Source organism: Helianthus annuus, chromosome 16 (assembly GCF_002127325.2).
Source record: "Helianthus annuus cultivar XRQ/B chromosome 16, HanXRQr2.0-SUNRISE, whole genome shotgun sequence".
Classification (NCBI taxonomy): domain Eukaryota; kingdom Viridiplantae; phylum Streptophyta; class Magnoliopsida; order Asterales; family Asteraceae; genus Helianthus; species Helianthus annuus.
The window spans coordinates 81,509,606-81,527,847 of NC_035448.2; the positions used below are offsets into that span (position 1 = coordinate 81,509,606).

Below are 18,242 nucleotides of genomic sequence, written 5' to 3' on the forward strand. Positions count from 1 at the left end.
ATTCTATCTTTGGAAATCTTGTGTTCTTATAACCATTCTTTCATCGTAATCGTTGTAAAATACGGAACTTGCTTCGTAAATAAAACTTGTACATTACACTTTTTACCTAGTTAAATCATGTTTTATTTCATATTTCACCTTGTTACAAGTTAGGGGAAACATTGTTGCATATTATTACACAACTTAACTAACAAAATTACTCATTATAATGTTTTAAAAAAATAAAAAAAATTAACGAAATATGGCAGCCCAAATTCAGCCAAATTCAGCCCCATATAGTTGGGTTTTGTGGGCTAGTTTCAAGGTGTAACCCCTTCTAAACACTTCCAAAGCCCAACCCATTGAAACCCTAATCCTTCCCCCTATAAATACCACTTATAACCAGCCTCCCTACCACTTTTGCAACACTAAAAACTCTCAAAACATCCTCCAAACCGTAGCTGAAAGCAAGGGTTCGAGTAGATTGACACCCCTTCACGAAAATGGGCATAACTCACTCAATTCTTATCCGATTCACTCGATTCTTTTTCCTACTTGCTTGTATAATCATGGGGTTCGATTCCTAGACTTCTCCTTGGAGAAATCAGACCTGGAAATGCCCCGAAATAGTCCATAAACTTTCTGTTTGTTTTTATGTTCATCAAAAACTTGTTTAAACCTATGCAACTTGTGTCCAACACATCTCATACCTATGTCCTAATGCTTACAACTTATCCCATGGTTGGTTAAGCTTAAAAACAAGGTTGAGACATTTAAAATCAGAGGATTAAACCTCATAAACTTGGTGTTTTGTTTAGGGTTTTTAACCCACAAGTCATGTCAAACTTTGTCTTTGATACATGAGTGATTATGGAACAACTTGGGTTGTCCAAACATACAATCCTCACATGATTTGATGATTTCTCTTAGTTAGTGTGTATATTTCTTATTCTTTATTGTATGTTCATGACCCTCCTTGGTTGTTTTTTTTTTACATCAAGTGTAGTGGTGAACACATAGAGGTGCCTAAATGGAAGACTTGATCTTCCTACCTCCTACATGACTTCTATGACATTTAGAGGTACCAAAATGAAGATTTTAATCTTCTACCTCATGCTTGAACTATTGGACATATATTATATAACCTAAATATATTATTCGAATAATCGAATCTTTGATGATGAACTAGTGTTCATATGTCGGGGTACTAGATTACATCATCCTAGACTATGATAACTTGTCACGATTCTAATGGAACCTTGTTCCATGAAAACATATAAACTCCTTCGAGTTTCCTAGTGTCAAGAACAAGCATCATATGTACTAAATGATTATTTTCCATGTTATTCTCATATCTTATTTTTATGTTGTTTTAAACACCGAATCTCGACTCTAAACATACTTGAACTTTAACCCTTATACATTCGGACTCTAAATCTCTACTCGTCAACAATTGGATAATCGGAAAACATATGCAAACTTTGTGAGTATACTCGTATTCCCCCTTTTTACTTTTATCACTTTTGGGGTGTAACATGTTTACCTATTGAAACTTACACATGAACTTTTGTCTAAACACATGAACATTCCTATAACATGCTTGTATATGTGATGGCTTGATACTTTAAATTTGGGTGATTCTTATGTGTAGAACTTATCATTAACTTCGTACGAGCCAAACCTTGACATATGTAGCGCTATAGGATTAACGACCCGCCTCTACTGAAACTTTGGTTATGTCATGAGCAAGTTGCGTTTTCTTGGTTTGATATGTTAGACACATGCCATATTTAATGTTTATCTTGAATCGTATGCTTGCTATGAGGAATTGTTCACACTTTTATCTTATGCTAAGTATGTACCAAACTTGTATACTCGCCTTTGCTTTTGCATTGAATAGTATTTTTAAACATGTTACAGGTTGATGATGATGAAATGAAAGAGGTAGCACGATGCCTAGATACACACTTTAGACGTTAGGTTTAATATGTTGTGTCAAATTTTGGTTATGTTAGTTTGTTATTTTGATTAAACTTGTTGTTATTTGGGATCTTGTATTGATGACTACTTGAAGTTTGGGAAATGAAATTTGGATTATTAAATTATTGTCACAAATAGTGTTATGATGTCTCGAGCAATCTTCACACTTCGTCTCATCCCGATGTTTCCGCCATTGGTTGGGGTGTGACATGAGGACCATAGACATCTATCATCTGAGTATGTGCAAATAAATCATCCAATCCCACTCCCACCCTGGGAACCCCATGCCTTGGCTGTGTGAACTCACCTTGATTTGCTCGGCAGATAATTTATTCGCCAATATACTCTATTCAATCACGTCCTATCATAGGGATTACGTCTAATCAGATTCACATACCATTAATCACGTATTCAAGTAGCACATAGGTCATGCCACACATACTTGATTAAATTACATAAACATTATCATGTTTTAATGGTAACCATTTATTAACAGCTCTTTAATGTTATATTAATCAGCCCAATGACCCGACCCACTGCGTTTAAAACGCTGTTTCATCTAAGCGCAGCCCACCAAATTATGTCTGTTTAATTTATTACCAACCGTACATTATGAGATTTAATAACATACTTCTGAATCAAATAATTATCAAACCAATTCCCATGATCTTTAATTCCAATTATTCACCTATGTATACATTGTTATGGCATTATAATATTTGTACCCTCAATTTAAAACCAAACCGTCCCCCTATATCCCAACAGTGCCATCGAATTCTTTTTTTTAATTAACCCATTCCTCTACTCAAATCAAACAAACAGTTTTTGATTTATATTCGTATGATTTTTATTGGACCACAATGTCCACTTAGCCGACAACTTTTAGGCTTCACATATGCTACTCAAAGCATATCACATGCACCTAGATCAACATGAGCAATTAATGAATCATATAGACTATGCAATCAACATTTAAGAATTATTGGGCCGTTCAATTCTTATGCAAATCTGAATATTCTTTTAATTCAATTAAAGTGGCCGAAAATCTCAATTAATACAACAATATGATGATTACGAACACGTGATAATCTTGAAACAATTACACCTGTAATAAAGATCACATGCAACCTGATAGCAATTAATCACAACATCCTTATTTCATATACATAATTCACGCCCAGATTCATATGCAACACATGATATGATAGTTAGACAAAATCCCTAAATTATGGAATTATTATCATGCAAGTTTCTCAATCATAAGGTTAACGATCATATTGTGACATAAAGGTTTCCATAAACATCATACAGATCAGTAATGGTTCACACGTAAACAAGTAGGATCAACCAAATTTAAAACGATTACAATCATACTAACCAAGAACTCGGTCGCAAGAGATGATGTCTTGATGATGATGGGGGGGGGGGGCTGCTTGTCGCACGCGATCTTGAGAGAGAGAAGGGTAGGGTTTGTTTAGGGTTTGTTAAAATCTTGAGTGCATACAAATTACGTAGACATGAACATATAATCTGATAGTTGGGGCGGTTCCTTGTTGCCATGACTATGGGCTTAAGCCCAAGTAAAATGGGCTGCCAAACCCCTAGGCAAACAGCCCATACTAATGATTAAGGAGGGCGGGCTTCAATAATTCAAGGTGCAGCCCAATCTTATAATCAGCGCACAAATTGGCCCAATACTCATTACTCTCTACATTACATCTTAACACGTTTATCAGGGTCACAGTGTTGAACAGGTTAATAAAACGAGACAAGAAAGAAAATAATAATATAAATCGGGATCACAAAATCAAGGCACCAACCTTAAAGTTCGGGTTGTCACATGCGTATTACTTATAGTTATGAATGTGGTTTTGTGAAATATTATCCCTTCGAATGACACAAAGCGCAAATGTTAACGAAAAACGCGGAAACAGTAACGCACCGACAATCAACAACGAAACAGAAGCACCAGACTCGAATATCATCTCGATATTAGTGTACTACAATATATTTAACTTCGTTTTTAAATTCTATTACTCATAGTCTAAAACGGACCAAAAAAACGAGTTAAAAAAGACAACCGAGTCAATTTACGCGATTTAACGCACCGACGCGCAAGCGAGTCTAATAACAATAAACGACATAATTTTTTTAGTGTTTGACTCTAAAACTTTATTATACGAAATATTACGACGTTCGGGAAACGAAAATGGGCATTATAAACATTACGGGCCGCAAGAAACGGGCTTGTGGGCCTGGGCCCAAGCCCACTTGAAACACCCCATGTATTTAAAGAAAAAGTTAACCCTAGAACTCTCATTTTCTTTTCAAATGGTGCAACGCATACAACAGCAGTGTTCATTCTTTCTCTGCAGATCTAAAAACACACATAGAAACCCTAAAACCTTCATCTTCTACAAAACACGCACAACATCAGCCCTGTTCTCCATCTCGCTCGCCTGAATATCACCGGCGACCTCCGGCGCCTCGAGTTTTCTCCGGCGACAAGACTCCAATTAGACACAAGCAAGCACCCTCCTTCTACCCGATTACACCCACCCACACAACTCATCTCAACCCCCCCCGCCCCCCCCCTTCGATCAGTGAAACCGACCACCACCACCGTTGGGTGGTGGTGAGCGACGACCAGAAGAGACGAGACAGAGAGAGATGACAGAGGGAGAGAGAGAACGACGTACAGCAGAACCGCCATTTGCGGCGGCGACGAAACAGAAAGGGAGACGGGGAGAGGAGCAGCGCCGCTGCCGCCGCTCACAGCGGCGGTGCTCTCGGGTTCCGACGATCTTGAGACGTGATGATGATGAAGATGATAGGTGATTGACACCACTGCCGGCGGCTGTGGTGGAGCTTATGCGTGGTTCAGTTCCGTCAACAACTTAACGGGTTCATTCATTTCATATTCGGTTAGGTTTGAGTTTATTTTATGTTTGGTTCAGGCTCGGTCAAGTGGTCAACGGCTCATATGTTTAAGTTTCGGTTCACATGGTTCAGTCTTGGTTCGGGTTATGTCTTGGCTCGGTTCAAGGTTGGTTTAACTTGGTTCGGTTCAGGTCAAATTCGACTCGGTCAACACCAGGTCATACCTGGTCAAAGCAGATCAAAGACAGTCAACAAGTCAAACCAGTCAACACATCTGGTTGACTGGTCAAAGCTGGTCAACAGGAGACTCGGCCAGGTTCAGTTTTGCGGTTCCGTTATGGTTCGGGTTCCAGTTCAGTTTCGAGACGTTTGGTTCAAAATAGTCACAGTGAATGGTTCGGGTCAGACTTGGCAGTCAAGGTCTAGTCAACACGCAGTCAAACAGGTCAAACGCGGTCAACGCATGACCCGGTAAAGTTTTAACGATGCGTTAAACTTTCTATATAGATTCATAGATTTTTAGTTACGCGACTGAGCTCGACCCGAATCTATTAGTGATTAGTCACATTTTATTTTATCGTATTTCATAAAATTTTCGTATATATAGTTTGAATTCATTGAATTATTGCTGAATTTTGACAAAATACGACGACTTTTGTTGTCGGGTTATCCGAAAAACAGAGGAAACTCTGTCCGTTTTTTTCGTTAAAAACTCGTAACACGAAACATATTTATTCTAAGAACAACATATATTGAAGTCCAAGTTTTTCTTACAAAACAACTATAAAGTGTACTATTTATTTTGACGGTGTACAGATTAACGAACCTCGACTACTTATACAAAATAAATAACGATAGGTCGACTAATTTCGAATATCTCTACAAAAGGAGCCTAATGATTTATACTTATCTTAAACGCCGACGATTTCGAATACTTTTATAACAATAAATAAATATAATGTTTTATATTTATTTCAAACGACGATTCGGAATTCTTATTTCAAGCGAGTAGTATTCGGAAATCTTATGAACTGAATATAATTTTATATTTCTTTCAAACGTTAGAATCCAAATTCTTGTAAAGTGAATATAATTGCTTATATTCGTTTCAAACGTTAAGCTTTCGAATATATATATGTGCATATATTTATCCCTTTCCATCCTACGAAAACTCGGTATATTACCGTATCATATACGACACAACAAGACGCTCCCTTATCCGTATACGTATTTCTATTCGCGACAGCTAACACGATGCCGTGGGTATATTTATATTTAAATAGATAAATATATATATATATATATATATATATATACATACATACATACATACATATATATATATCTTATAACACTTGAAAACTAAGTCGATTTTGTGACTTAGTTTTATCCCGATTATAAACGGGATCAAATAACCATAGTATGGTTATTCTAAGTCGTGATAACACTACCTTAGAGTCGTTTAGTTAACGACTCGGTAGAGCTCGGACACGTAGTTTAACTACGTTTAAATTAGAAACTGACAAGTTATTCCCTGTTAGGAATGATATAGTTGCACGCTAGCAGTTCACATTCTTGGAATGACATCATGGAATCACTTCTAGCTAGCTTTGCACAGGAATATTAAGGTGAGTTCATAACCCCCACTTTTTACTGTTTTACATTTTTATAAATGTTTTCGGGGGTGGAAAGACATGCAAGCTTTTGCAAAAGCAAACACTATTTTGATGAACGAAAACACATATTTATAAACTATGTTGCAAATGAATTTCAACGAACTCGAAAGGTTTACGAAAGGTTTATACTAAACATACCGGTTTTACAAAACATGCATGATTTTCATGACTAGCGACAGGAATGTCCTAGTTACAACAACGGGACTGGGTTGGCCTGCGTACGAAAAACGAGACAACTCAGTGAGATCATGTCCCCCTTTTCTTTCAACGTTTCGGTTTACAACTTTCGGGGGGAAATACATGTCAAACTTAGGTATGATTAAGTTATGGAATGAACTCTTAGATCATGTGAGCATAGGCTGTAACTAAGGTGCCATTAATCCTTTTGAGGACCAAGGAACAAAGGTTAGATCTAATGGGTACGGGCGAGCCCCACTCACGGTCCATGGGTGACCACTTAGAGTGCTGTTGTGTCCCAGTCGAGGTGATTCGACACTTAAATTGCCTACGCGGGTTGAGTACCTCCTATGTCGTCGCATATATTAATGTCCTCGCGAAACATTAATGATCAACATGTTCATAGACGCTTTACATACCAACTTACAACACTATAACGTTCATATGTTTTTAATATTCATTTGACGCAAACTCATACTACATGGATTTACAAACTTGGGTAACGTTTTCAACTTATGTACAAGTAAGAGGACGTATTGGTCCTGCTTACAAAGACTTTTTTTGGGCTCGGCCCATTCTCTCTCGTGCAATGCACAAAGATTTTCGTGGGCTAGACTCACAGTTTTCATATAATATATCGAGAAAAATGATTCTATTATGTTTTCTCCACAACTTTTAAACCGGTACACAAAAATATTTGTATAAAATCTTTTCAAGACAAACTATGAACTCGCTCAACTTTATGTTGACTTTTTCGCATGATCTTTCTCAGGTTGCATTTTCAAAACTATGGAACGGTTGGAATAAGAGAACCCATGGGAATTCGAGTAATTAGTAGGCGTTCAATTTCTAGAAGTCTTAGCTTATTTGCTTCCGCTGTGCAATGAAGATATCGGTCCAGTCACGCCAGCTCTGATATTTCGGGGTGTGACAGATTGGTATCAGAGCTATGGGTTTCAGCGAATTAGGTTTCTGTAGAGATATCTAGGCTCTAACCTCACTTTCCTATGGGGACTTAGATTATTAAGGCTTGAACACGTACAGAACGCTTAAGACTCGAATATGGGTTCCAACCGTTACCGAAAACAATGAGTCAACAATTTTGGTTTTAAACATACACTAGTGTTGTGTTGATACACGGTTCACGAAGCAGATTCATACATTAAGCAAACTTTGAGAGTTTTGGATAACATGCATTTAGGACCTTTGTAAAGCTTATGTCGAAACTCATTAAAGGTCCTCACTTAGAAACCGTGACTAACAAATCGGGCAAGCGCCGTTATATTATGTCGTCTATGCTATCTTACTTACCCGAACAGGTAACCTACGTGGAATGAAACGCTAGTGCACGATGATACATGAAACTCAAAACTATACGTCAACGGATGTCGGAGCACATCACATTCTACGCGGAACGAAACACTAGTGCGCGAATATACGTGAAACTTAAACTATACGTCAGCGGACGTCGAAGTACATCACACACGACTATCGGTCCAGTCACGCCAGCTCTGATATTTCGGGGTGTGACACTTACCCTCGAAACTCGCAAAAAGAATGTCTATAAATATTTATTTAATGCTTTTAGTTTCTGTATCTCTGTAAATATTTATTTACTGCTTTCCATCTTTACATTTCAAATATTCAAAAAAACCAAAAAGATTTTAGGTGTGTTTTAATATAAACTTTATAAAAACCAAAAAGATTTTATTTTTATCTTATTTTTGATTGTACGATGTTGGATCTCAAGTCTTTTCCACCTGAAACTTTGATTGAAACCTAAAACAACCGCATCTTCGTAAACAATCAAAATTAACAAGTGAAAGTTAAAATCTAAAATTGATCAAATTTTTATAATTTTCAATCTGTTGTCGGTCGGTGTTTGATTGAGAGTTGGTCATATGTGTGTCGTTTGTTTATGTTGATTATATTCCAAGCGGTTGTTCTCATTACACGTTAAGCTTTCTTGTATGTGAAAATGCTACATTCGAACCAGCTAAAGGCGAAAAGAACGTGTTCTATGACAAGCTTTGGAATGAAGACACGACATTGATGCAATCAGAGGATCAAGATGATCGAGTTGCAGCTGTCCACTGACCAACACCGAAAGGATCTGAAGAATTGAAGATCAAAAGATTCACGAGCATCATTCAAGGGGGAGTTTGTTGATACACTCCCTATTTGTGACACGTGAAGACATCTGAAGATCCGACAACATGTGAAGATCGAACCATCACGAGCAGCATCCAAGGGGGAGTTTGTTGATGCACTTTGTGGATGCGGCTCGGTTTGGTTCGACTCGGTTCGGTTTGGCTCAAGACCGACGTCACGACATTCCTCCGTCGTGCGCCCCAGAGTTCGATACGTGAAGCACGAAGCGCCGCGAGCTAACATCACCATGACATCATCATGATGATGATGTCATGATGATGTCACATTATAGCATGGACTACAAAGAAGTAAATGTTCTGCATGAACTTGAACGTTGATTTAATACATAATTGGGCCAATCAGTTTCTTTAGGCTTGCATTGGGCTGACATCTCTACGAACTTTCCAATGTTGCACGAAGACACATGTGACGAACAGTGTAACATGACGAACCCTTACAGTTCGTGAGCTTCACTAAGGGTTCGTAGCCCTGCTTACAGTTCGTGGGCTTTCTTAAGAGTTCGTGGCCAGCTAACAGTTCGTGATGGTGCTGTTATACTTCGCCTATTTAAACGGCTTGCTGAATCAGAGAAGGGTCAGACACACAGTGAGACACGAGAGAACACACAGTAGGTTTGTGAGAGCATTATCTTGTTCTATTATTGTAACAAACTCTACCGAATCAATACATTTGAGCTTGAAACGTTGAATTATTGTCTTGTATTTTCGTGTTCTTTGCTTGATTTGCTTACCCGGTTGGATTCCGCACAACTGGGTGTGTTCGGTAACAAGGATTAGGTGTTCCGCACAACCTATTCCTGTACACAATGGTGTGTATGAGCTGAATCCGAAACCCGACATTTTCAATGCATACGAACTGTATGATCCTATGAGAAAAGCTGATACGGTCCGTATTGTCCTAAAACTAATAATATGTGGTGACCTCACTATGCGGATCGTATGGTCTGCTGACCAAAAGTATTATTGTCCGTATTGCAGTGAAATTTAGAATATGTGATAATGTCATAATACAGATCATATGTCCAGATGATCAACCAATCTTGCTAGGATAAGCATTTTAAACATGTTTTAAACCCGCAAAAAGACTTAAAATAAAAATGTAAATATGAGACATAAAACACAAGGTTAAGAGGATCAAGGGAACTAAGGAAACACCACACTTGTTTTACTCACTGCCGTTTACAAAAATTAATTAATAAAAGTGATTTGTCAAAACTTTGGAAAATAAGCCGGCACAAAATGGTAGTCGGTATGGACCTAAACAACATGGAGGAGTTTCTGTTTGAAACAATCACAGATGAAGTGATATTCGAGATCTTTGGTCTGCAACTGCTTCATTCGGTCTGGGGTGTGACGTGTGAATGGAAATTACTCGTGTATGAAGAAAAATGTCAATTAGATTTCATCATATGTGCTCTAATACAAATCTTTGATATGCACACGAGTGAACTAACAAATCTAACTCTTTAAGATGACAAATTAGTAATCGGATTTTCATTTCTATAAAATGAGTTAGTAAATTAATCAAACTCATAATTTTAATAGTAGGTCCGGATTCGGATCTTGAACACAAGGATTGTAGGTCCCGATACGGATCGTCGGACGAAAGTGATTTCTTGTTTCGGATGCCATAGCGAGTGCGGAATCCAAGCTACGTCACAAACCGAGCGAGAGAATGTAATACACAATAAGATTCACCCTTAAATGATTTCGTCTATTGATTTCTACAGAGTTTTGGTACAATATTCGAACAATACAAAGCTCCGATCACTCTCACACTCTCAGTTTTTGAATGAATCCTATCCCGTTGTATTTATAGGCGATACATCACTTTACACGCGAAACGAAAATACTACGCATGAAACAAGACGAAGCAGGCACGAAATATTTGCTATATGTTACACGAACTAGACCATGTTCACACATATATTTGGTGTGTCTCATGTATTTCATGTGTGCATGCATGTTTACATATATTTCGTGTGATTCATACAATTCATGCACTACTGTTTCGTGTGTATTTATAAAGATACATGCATGGGTTCAATAATCATGACATCATCATCATGATGTCATGATGATGTCAGTCTCGTTTCGTATCGTATCGTTGTCTTCATCACTTGTATCTCATATGCCGAGTCGAACCGAAGGAGGAACGCCGTTGACTTCGGTCGCGACTTGAACAGTCTCGAACGTCACTAGCGGCATCCACACTAATTGCATCAACAAACTCCCCCTTGGATGATGCTCATGATGTTCGATTTCACACTGATGGATCTTGAGAACATCTTCACTTGTCACAGACAGTAGGTGCATCAACAAGCTCCCCCTTGAATGTAGCTTGTGAATCTGTTGATCTTCAAAGCTTTAGATCCTTGGTGTTGATGAGTGGTCAACTGCAACTTGATTATCTTGATCATCTTGATCCACTAATTGCATCCATGTTGTGTCGTCAATTCTTAGCTTGTCCTCTGACACGTTCTATTTTCCTATAGCTTGCTTGAATGCTACATCTGCACACACCAAAAAGCTAAACGCATAATGAGAACAACCACTAGGGTTTTAATCAATCTTAGAGAATTTTCAACTGAAAACCTCACTAAGGATTGATCACTAAGGATTGATTTATACAGTATTAACTGACGACACACATGGGAGACCAACTTTCATTCAACTACCAATCGTCAAAATTTTGAAAGTTTCAAAATTGTTCAATTTTAGATCTTTAACTTTCAAAATTTGTCAACTTCGACCATTTATGAAGATTCGATCATAAACGGTACCGGTATCGGTAGTAGATTTTTCGAAATTCGGTATCGGTAAAAAACGGTATCGGTATAGGTATTTTTCGGTAAATACCGGTTTTAATACCAAATTTAATAATGAATTCCAATGACTTTTTAGGTTGGATTACGAAGAGTCCAAGTCCAACTAATCTTATTGGCTACTACAATATATTGAAATAATATAACAAAACCTAAACATAAAATCCAAAGGAAGGATCGTCTGTTACTCTGTTTCATGTTTTCTTCAAGGTATTAAAAAAATTCAAATCTATGTTTCATGTTTGCTTCTTTTTTCTGTTTTTTTATTTAACATTTATATATTGCAAAGGAAGTATCTTCTGTAGTCTGTATGTTAGGAGGGTTTCGGCTTAGGCATAAAATAAACATCGATGTAAATTGATTAGTTACTTGAAAGCCCTCCATAATTCATCGATGTAAAATAATTATTAGTGTGGGTGGATAATGAATCCCATTGGCCATCCATTCATTTGAAAGCCTCCATAATCATAGCTTTGTGTAAACCCTCCATAGCTCTGTGTAAAAAAACCTTGCGTTTAGGTGATCGTGTTGCTATATTTTTTACTTGTGTTAAACTTCAAATATGTTTACAAAAGACGAACTCAATCTAACTTGCTCGGCAGGTATTTTAATATTAATCACTTCAACACTCCTGTTATTCAAGAATTTATATTCTTTTTTTTTTTCAAAAAGAGTTCTTCATTAAAGATATTGCAACATGTCCGTATCATATTTATATTAGTTAAACTGATTCACAAGTTGTTATGTATTTTATTAATATTGATAAGTTTTTATATTTTTTTTTTATTTTAGATTTGAATTCTTCTAAGTTTTTTACGGCAACTTCATCATCGGTAAAAAGCATGGATAACATCAAAACAGTACCAGTGTGGTAAAGTACCGAAATACCGGTACCGATACCGGTACCGAATCTATAACGGTACGGTAATCGGTATCACATTTCCTCAATTTCGGTAACGGTATTTACGGTATTGGTACCGGTACGGTACCGGTATCGTACCGATCTCATCCCTATTAATGAAAATCCACAAATTTAAGGGGTAAGTGATGAACAAGACTAAAACAAAATGTAAAATGGAGGGGGTAGAATAGTAAATTTCACACCTTACCCATACCCACGCACAACCATAAAAACCTAGTTTTCAACAATTCGACAGACGTATCTTTATTAGCCAGTACCGCCATACACAACCCTAACTTGTAACGATCATTAACAATGTTAGAGGAAAAGAGGCGACGTGATCTCAAGGTAAACCTTCAATCTTGTTTGCTATTATTATTGTGACGAGATTTCCAGTTTTGTTTTTTCATAAGCTTTCGGTTTTCTTACTTGTATTCGGTTTAATCATGCAGGGAACTGAAGAACGTACATGTTACTCGATCATAACATGTTGAAAATTCATAGGTTATAACAAGTACCCCGTGCACATGGTAATGTTAAACTCTACATTTCTGAAATTTCAGTTCAACTACCTTTTAGATCTGTTGCAAATAACTATAGATTTTGTTGAGATGTTGTTGATCTTCCTTCTGATTTTGCTGGTGCTTAATTTAATCCAAACAGACCACATTAGAGAACGTTTTGTTTTCAGTAATATTATAGGATTTACTTGTTTTTCTCTGCTGCTTTCAGAGTTTCGATTAATCACCTTTACCGTCCATTTAAGATCTTTACCACCATTTCACATTAGAATATATCTTAGTTTTGGTAGATGGTTGGTTTCTCTTGCTTGAATGCAGTGTTGGTTTTCTGTGTTTGAATCCATAGATGGTTCAGTCGAAGGGCTTGATTTTTGGGAGGGATTTTAATTGATTGTTAAATACAACAGTGATTGATTTTCTAAAGATACGAAGATAGTTAAATAAAACAGTGATTGATTTTAAGTTAGTGATTTATGTGTTGGTGTAGGGTGTGATGCAGCTGATGGATTTTTAAGTGATTGGTGGGGGCAAGACCCAAATTCCCTGGAGAATCTTTTGGATGAAGATTATGATCCGTCTCCATCTACATCCCAACTGACCCACAGGAAAGATCGCAGGAGATCAGTTTCCAGAACCAAAGATACAGTTGTGGTCCCCGAAAAGCGTTCTAAATTCAAGGTTGCTCGCGTACATTCTGATGACGAGAACGCTTTGCCTGAAAAAGAAAGTGAGTCAGGGCCAGACCCAAATTCCCCGGAGAATCTTCTGGATGAAGATTATGATCCGTCTCCATCTACATCCCAACTGACCCACAGGAAATATCGCAGGAGATCAGTTTCAAGAACCAAAGATACAGTTGTGGTCCCCGAAAAGCGTTCTAAATTCAAGGTTGGACAACATGTTATACTTACAGATGATAAGGGACAAGAGGTTGGAAAAGGAACCAGAAACAAGTGTACATCAGTTTGCCGGAAAAGGAGCTCCCTGAAGGTCTAATTCACTCTTGAAGATAATCTTTTCTTCTATCTCAATATGGTGTAATTGGTTCTTGTCATTAAAACTAGAAACAAGTTTAGATGGTGTTTGTTTTTACCGCGAGTACAATTGGCAAACTTAAATTTTTCACCTCCTTGAAGGGACTACAAGTCCAAGAAATTCCTGAGTCATTTGGTACTATGATATTACTAGGAAAATGGGAGATGAAGCATGCTTTACTTTATCTAGTGAAATGCCCCAGTCATTTGGTATTTTGATACTCTCCCTAATTTGTAACGCCTCTTTCTAGCTCTTGTTTCCTTATTTCTATTTTATTGGATCTTCTTTCTAGTTTATTATTGTAACCAGAATTCCATATTGGCTTACTTGTAATAGGTTTGGTCATGAGAACGCATATAGTAATAGTTTATAACATGTTGATTTTTCACAGTGCTAGTACAAGAATTCGGTGCTATTTGACTCCACATGGCAATGTTAAACTTTAAAATTCTGAAATTTTCAATTCAACTATACCTCTTATATCATTTGTAAATGAATGACGCTTTTACTGTAAACTTTTTTGAGATATTGTTGATCTATCATCTGATTTCGCTTGTACTTTATTAACGGATTGTTGATTCTGGAATATAGACCGTATTCCTATTCCTATTCCTGTACACAATGGTGTGTATGAGCTGAATCCGAAACCCGACATTTTGTTGATCTTCCATCTGATTTTGCTGCTGCTTAGTTTATTCCAAACAGATCACATTAACTAGAGATCGCTTTGTTTTCAGTAATATAGGTTTTACTTGTTTATCTCTGCTGCTTTCAGAGTTATGATTAATCACCTTTACCTTCCGTTTAAGATCTTCACCACCAATTCACAGTAGAATATATCTTAGTTTCTGTCGATGGTTGGTTTCTCATGCTTGAATTGATTGTTGGTTTTCTATGTTTGGATCCATGGATAGCTATGTCGTTAGAGCTTGATTTTCCTCAGGGATTTTAATTGATTTTCTAAAGATATTAATTAAGAGAGTTAGATAATCTTTATAAGTAATCTCTATTACTGTATAAAGCATCTCCTTAATCATATTTTTATTGTTTCATCCTGAACTTTTTTATTTTTTTTTTATCTTTGGTTTGTATATTGGTATGCTATGGGAATTCTTTCCTCGTATTGATGATGCTAAAGACCCAACCAACTATAATTCAATACTAGAAAGAATGTCCTTAAAGGATTCGTACCATATGTGTAATCAATGAAGTTGGTTGAAGGTGATACTGATAACTGCAACCTTCACAGTTGCAAGGTGTCTTGTTATCGAATTGTAAAGTTAAATTTACTTGTTATATTTTCATCTAGTTTATGTGTTCTGGCATATGACTGATTATGGAACACATGTTTATAATGATTGTTTTGTGATATAGATGGCATTTGAGTAGGTTGAGTGATAACTTGAACTTTTAAATTGTGTAGAAAAATGTAAGTTGCGGTCACCTGTAACCATTTTGATGTTCAAAATGGTATTTGACCATGTGTTAGTTGTTGATCATTTGCTTATGATTAGATCTTTATATGGTAGGCATTATATATGTGTGGTTAGCAATTGATATTAAATCTATATATTACGTCCAGCATTTCTACTTGGAATACCATTGTATATTTTCTTTTTCAAACTCTATTACTAATATGATTGTAATGGTTTGACTCTCATTTTTAGGAGGTTCATAATAGCACCCAATGCCCATCAGCTACACCTCAAAGCCCATCAGCTACACCTCAAAGCCCATCTCCAAATGAACATGAAACACCGATTAACACAAGGTTTATCGATAGGGTTATTTCGTCTATGGGGTTCAACCTCTTTTCTTACTCGTAACAATGGCTCGGGACCTGCAAAACAGTAAACACCGTCAGTCTCGTTAAGAGGGGGAGAAAGGGGATTTCCCTCTTAACCAGGCTCCGGCGTGAGAATAAGTACTGTTCTCAGAGAAATAAACAGTGTGTGTATATAGTGAGTATGGAGAGTAAAGATCCTGAACCTGAATGATGAAGGGTCCTATTTATAGCCGGAGGGTAAAGGAGGGAGGAGCAGCTGTGCCAGCTGTGGGTGCGCGCCAGCTGTCCGACCAGGAGGAATATCCTCTTGGTCTGCTCTGTTGTGGCAGGGGTAGTGGTACACGTGGCGCGCTTGTATTTGCCCATGCTGGAAACCTTGTACTGACGACGTCAGTTCTGCTCCCTGATTTGCTGCAGGCCTACGTGGCGTCCTGCGGTTGGTGACACGTTTTGTCCTTTTTGTCTGGTAGAGCATCTTTGGTGCCACCTGCAGATCTTCCAGAAGTTTATAGAAGCTTCTGGGTTGCTTTGCTGACGTGGCTGCCAAGTGTGCTTAGAAAGTGGTGTGGTCCCTGCCATGTAGGCAGGGAATTGGGACCATACCTCTTCAAGTCCCCCCAGTCCAGTGTGCCTTCTAGTTGAGTTGATCGTCTAGGAGGGATTCTGGACTTATGAGAGAAGTGGCTTTTAACCACGTGGTCGTGGGTTCGAGTCCCACGGATGGCGCCAATGATGAAACACCGATTAACACAAGGTTTATCGATGGGGTTATTTCGTCTATGGGGTTCAACCTCTTTTCTTACTCGTAACAATGGCTCGGGACCTGCAAAACAGTAAACACCGTCAGTCTCGTTAAGAGGGGGAGAAAGGGGATTTCCCTCTTAACCAGGCTCCGGCGAGAGAATAAGTACTGTTCTGAGAGAAATAAACAGTGTGTGTATATAGTGAGTATGGAGAGTAAAGATCCTGAACCTGAATGATGAAGGGTCCTATTTATAGCCGGAGGGTAAAGGAGGGAGGAGCAGCTGTGCCAGCTGTGGGTGCGCGCCAGCTGTCCGACCAGGAGGAATATCATCTTGGTCTGCTCTGTTGTGGCAGGGGTAGTGGTACACGTGGCGCGCTTGTATTTGCCCATGCTGGAAACCTTGTACTGACGACGTCAGTTCTGCTCCCTGATTTGCTGCAGGCCTACGTGGCGTCCTGCGGTTGGTGACACGTTTTGTCCTTTTTGTCTGGTAGAGCATCTTTGGTGCCACCTGCAAATCTTCCAGAAGTTTCTAGAAGCTTCTGGGTTGCTTTGCTGACGTGGCTGCCAAGTGTGCTTTCTAAAGTGGTGTGGTCCCTGCCATGTAGGCAGGGAATTGGGACCATACCTCTTCAAAGTGGTAACCATGAAGAGGGCATATGTATAAATGTGATTTTGGTCCATTTCGAGCTGTTGACTTTCAAGGAAAGTGATCAAAATCAGTTGAATGATGTGGCGGGAGAAGAACCATAATGAACGATAAGCAAATTCATATTGTGGTAAAGGAGAAGAGGTTGGAAAAGGAAAGATACATCTAACCATAGGTGGTTTGGAAAAAAAGTTGGAGAAAGAAAGGATGAGTGGAATTACTATATGGTTGGTGACAGAAAAAGAAAATAGATAAGGCGTAGAAAGAGGTTATGCATAGTAGGATGACAAACATTGAAATAATGTTAAATATTTAGGTCTCAATATGTCTAGTCATCGGGTTAGGCTATAAACACTTTATTTTGTGTGTGTATTATGTTAGGATAATTGTTATATTAAAGAAGGGTCGGAATCATTACCGCAATAGTCGAATGGTAACGAATCTGCGAATGAATAGCAGCGGTCATGTACGGATGAGCGACGTTGGCTGGATCGTGATATGAAATCCATATAAGCGACACCGAAGCTAAATGCGACGTTAATGGAACAGAGTGTGGCCAAGGTCTGCGGCTAGGGTAATACCACTGGTTCGTGGTCCGTGGCAAGCAACGGTGGCGCTGCGGCGGATTACAATCCGGTTATCAACGGAGTTAATGATAGTTGGGTGATGCTACAGAGTTAGACCGAACGGAGAACCGAGCACATCACGGAACTGATAAGTTTTCTGTAAAGTTCGAATGGGAGGTTCAGGGGATTTAAAAGATCGATACGGATGGTGAAAAAAAATTCCTTTTCTCTTGTGAAATTGTTGTAGATAGCGAGTGGAAGGGATCAAGATTTGTACGATGATTGTGGTGGTTTGCGGCTGGAAGATCTCAATAAACTGTCTAATGCCATACTTTTCTTATATAGATTTTG

At 38.1% G+C, this 18,242-nt stretch overlaps 1 long non-coding RNA gene across 3 annotated transcripts; it reads left to right on the forward strand.

Annotated features, from left to right (window-relative positions):
- Window positions 1–4,269: 4,269 nt before the first annotated feature.
- On the forward strand, window positions 4,270–14,531 carry LOC110878633. 3 transcript variants are annotated; one of them, XR_002558119.2, is made up of 5 exons: window positions 4,270–5,310; window positions 6,381–6,467; window positions 8,689–12,937; window positions 13,042–13,119; window positions 13,598–14,531. It is a non-coding gene; the product is annotated as an uncharacterized LOC110878633 (long non-coding RNA). The 3 variants fall into 3 exon arrangements; XR_004885001.1 differs by having other exon boundaries at window positions 6,392–6,467; XR_004885000.1 differs by having other exon boundaries at window positions 4,272–5,310; window positions 12,481–12,937.
- The last annotated feature ends 3,711 nt before the right edge of the window (window positions 14,532–18,242 follow it).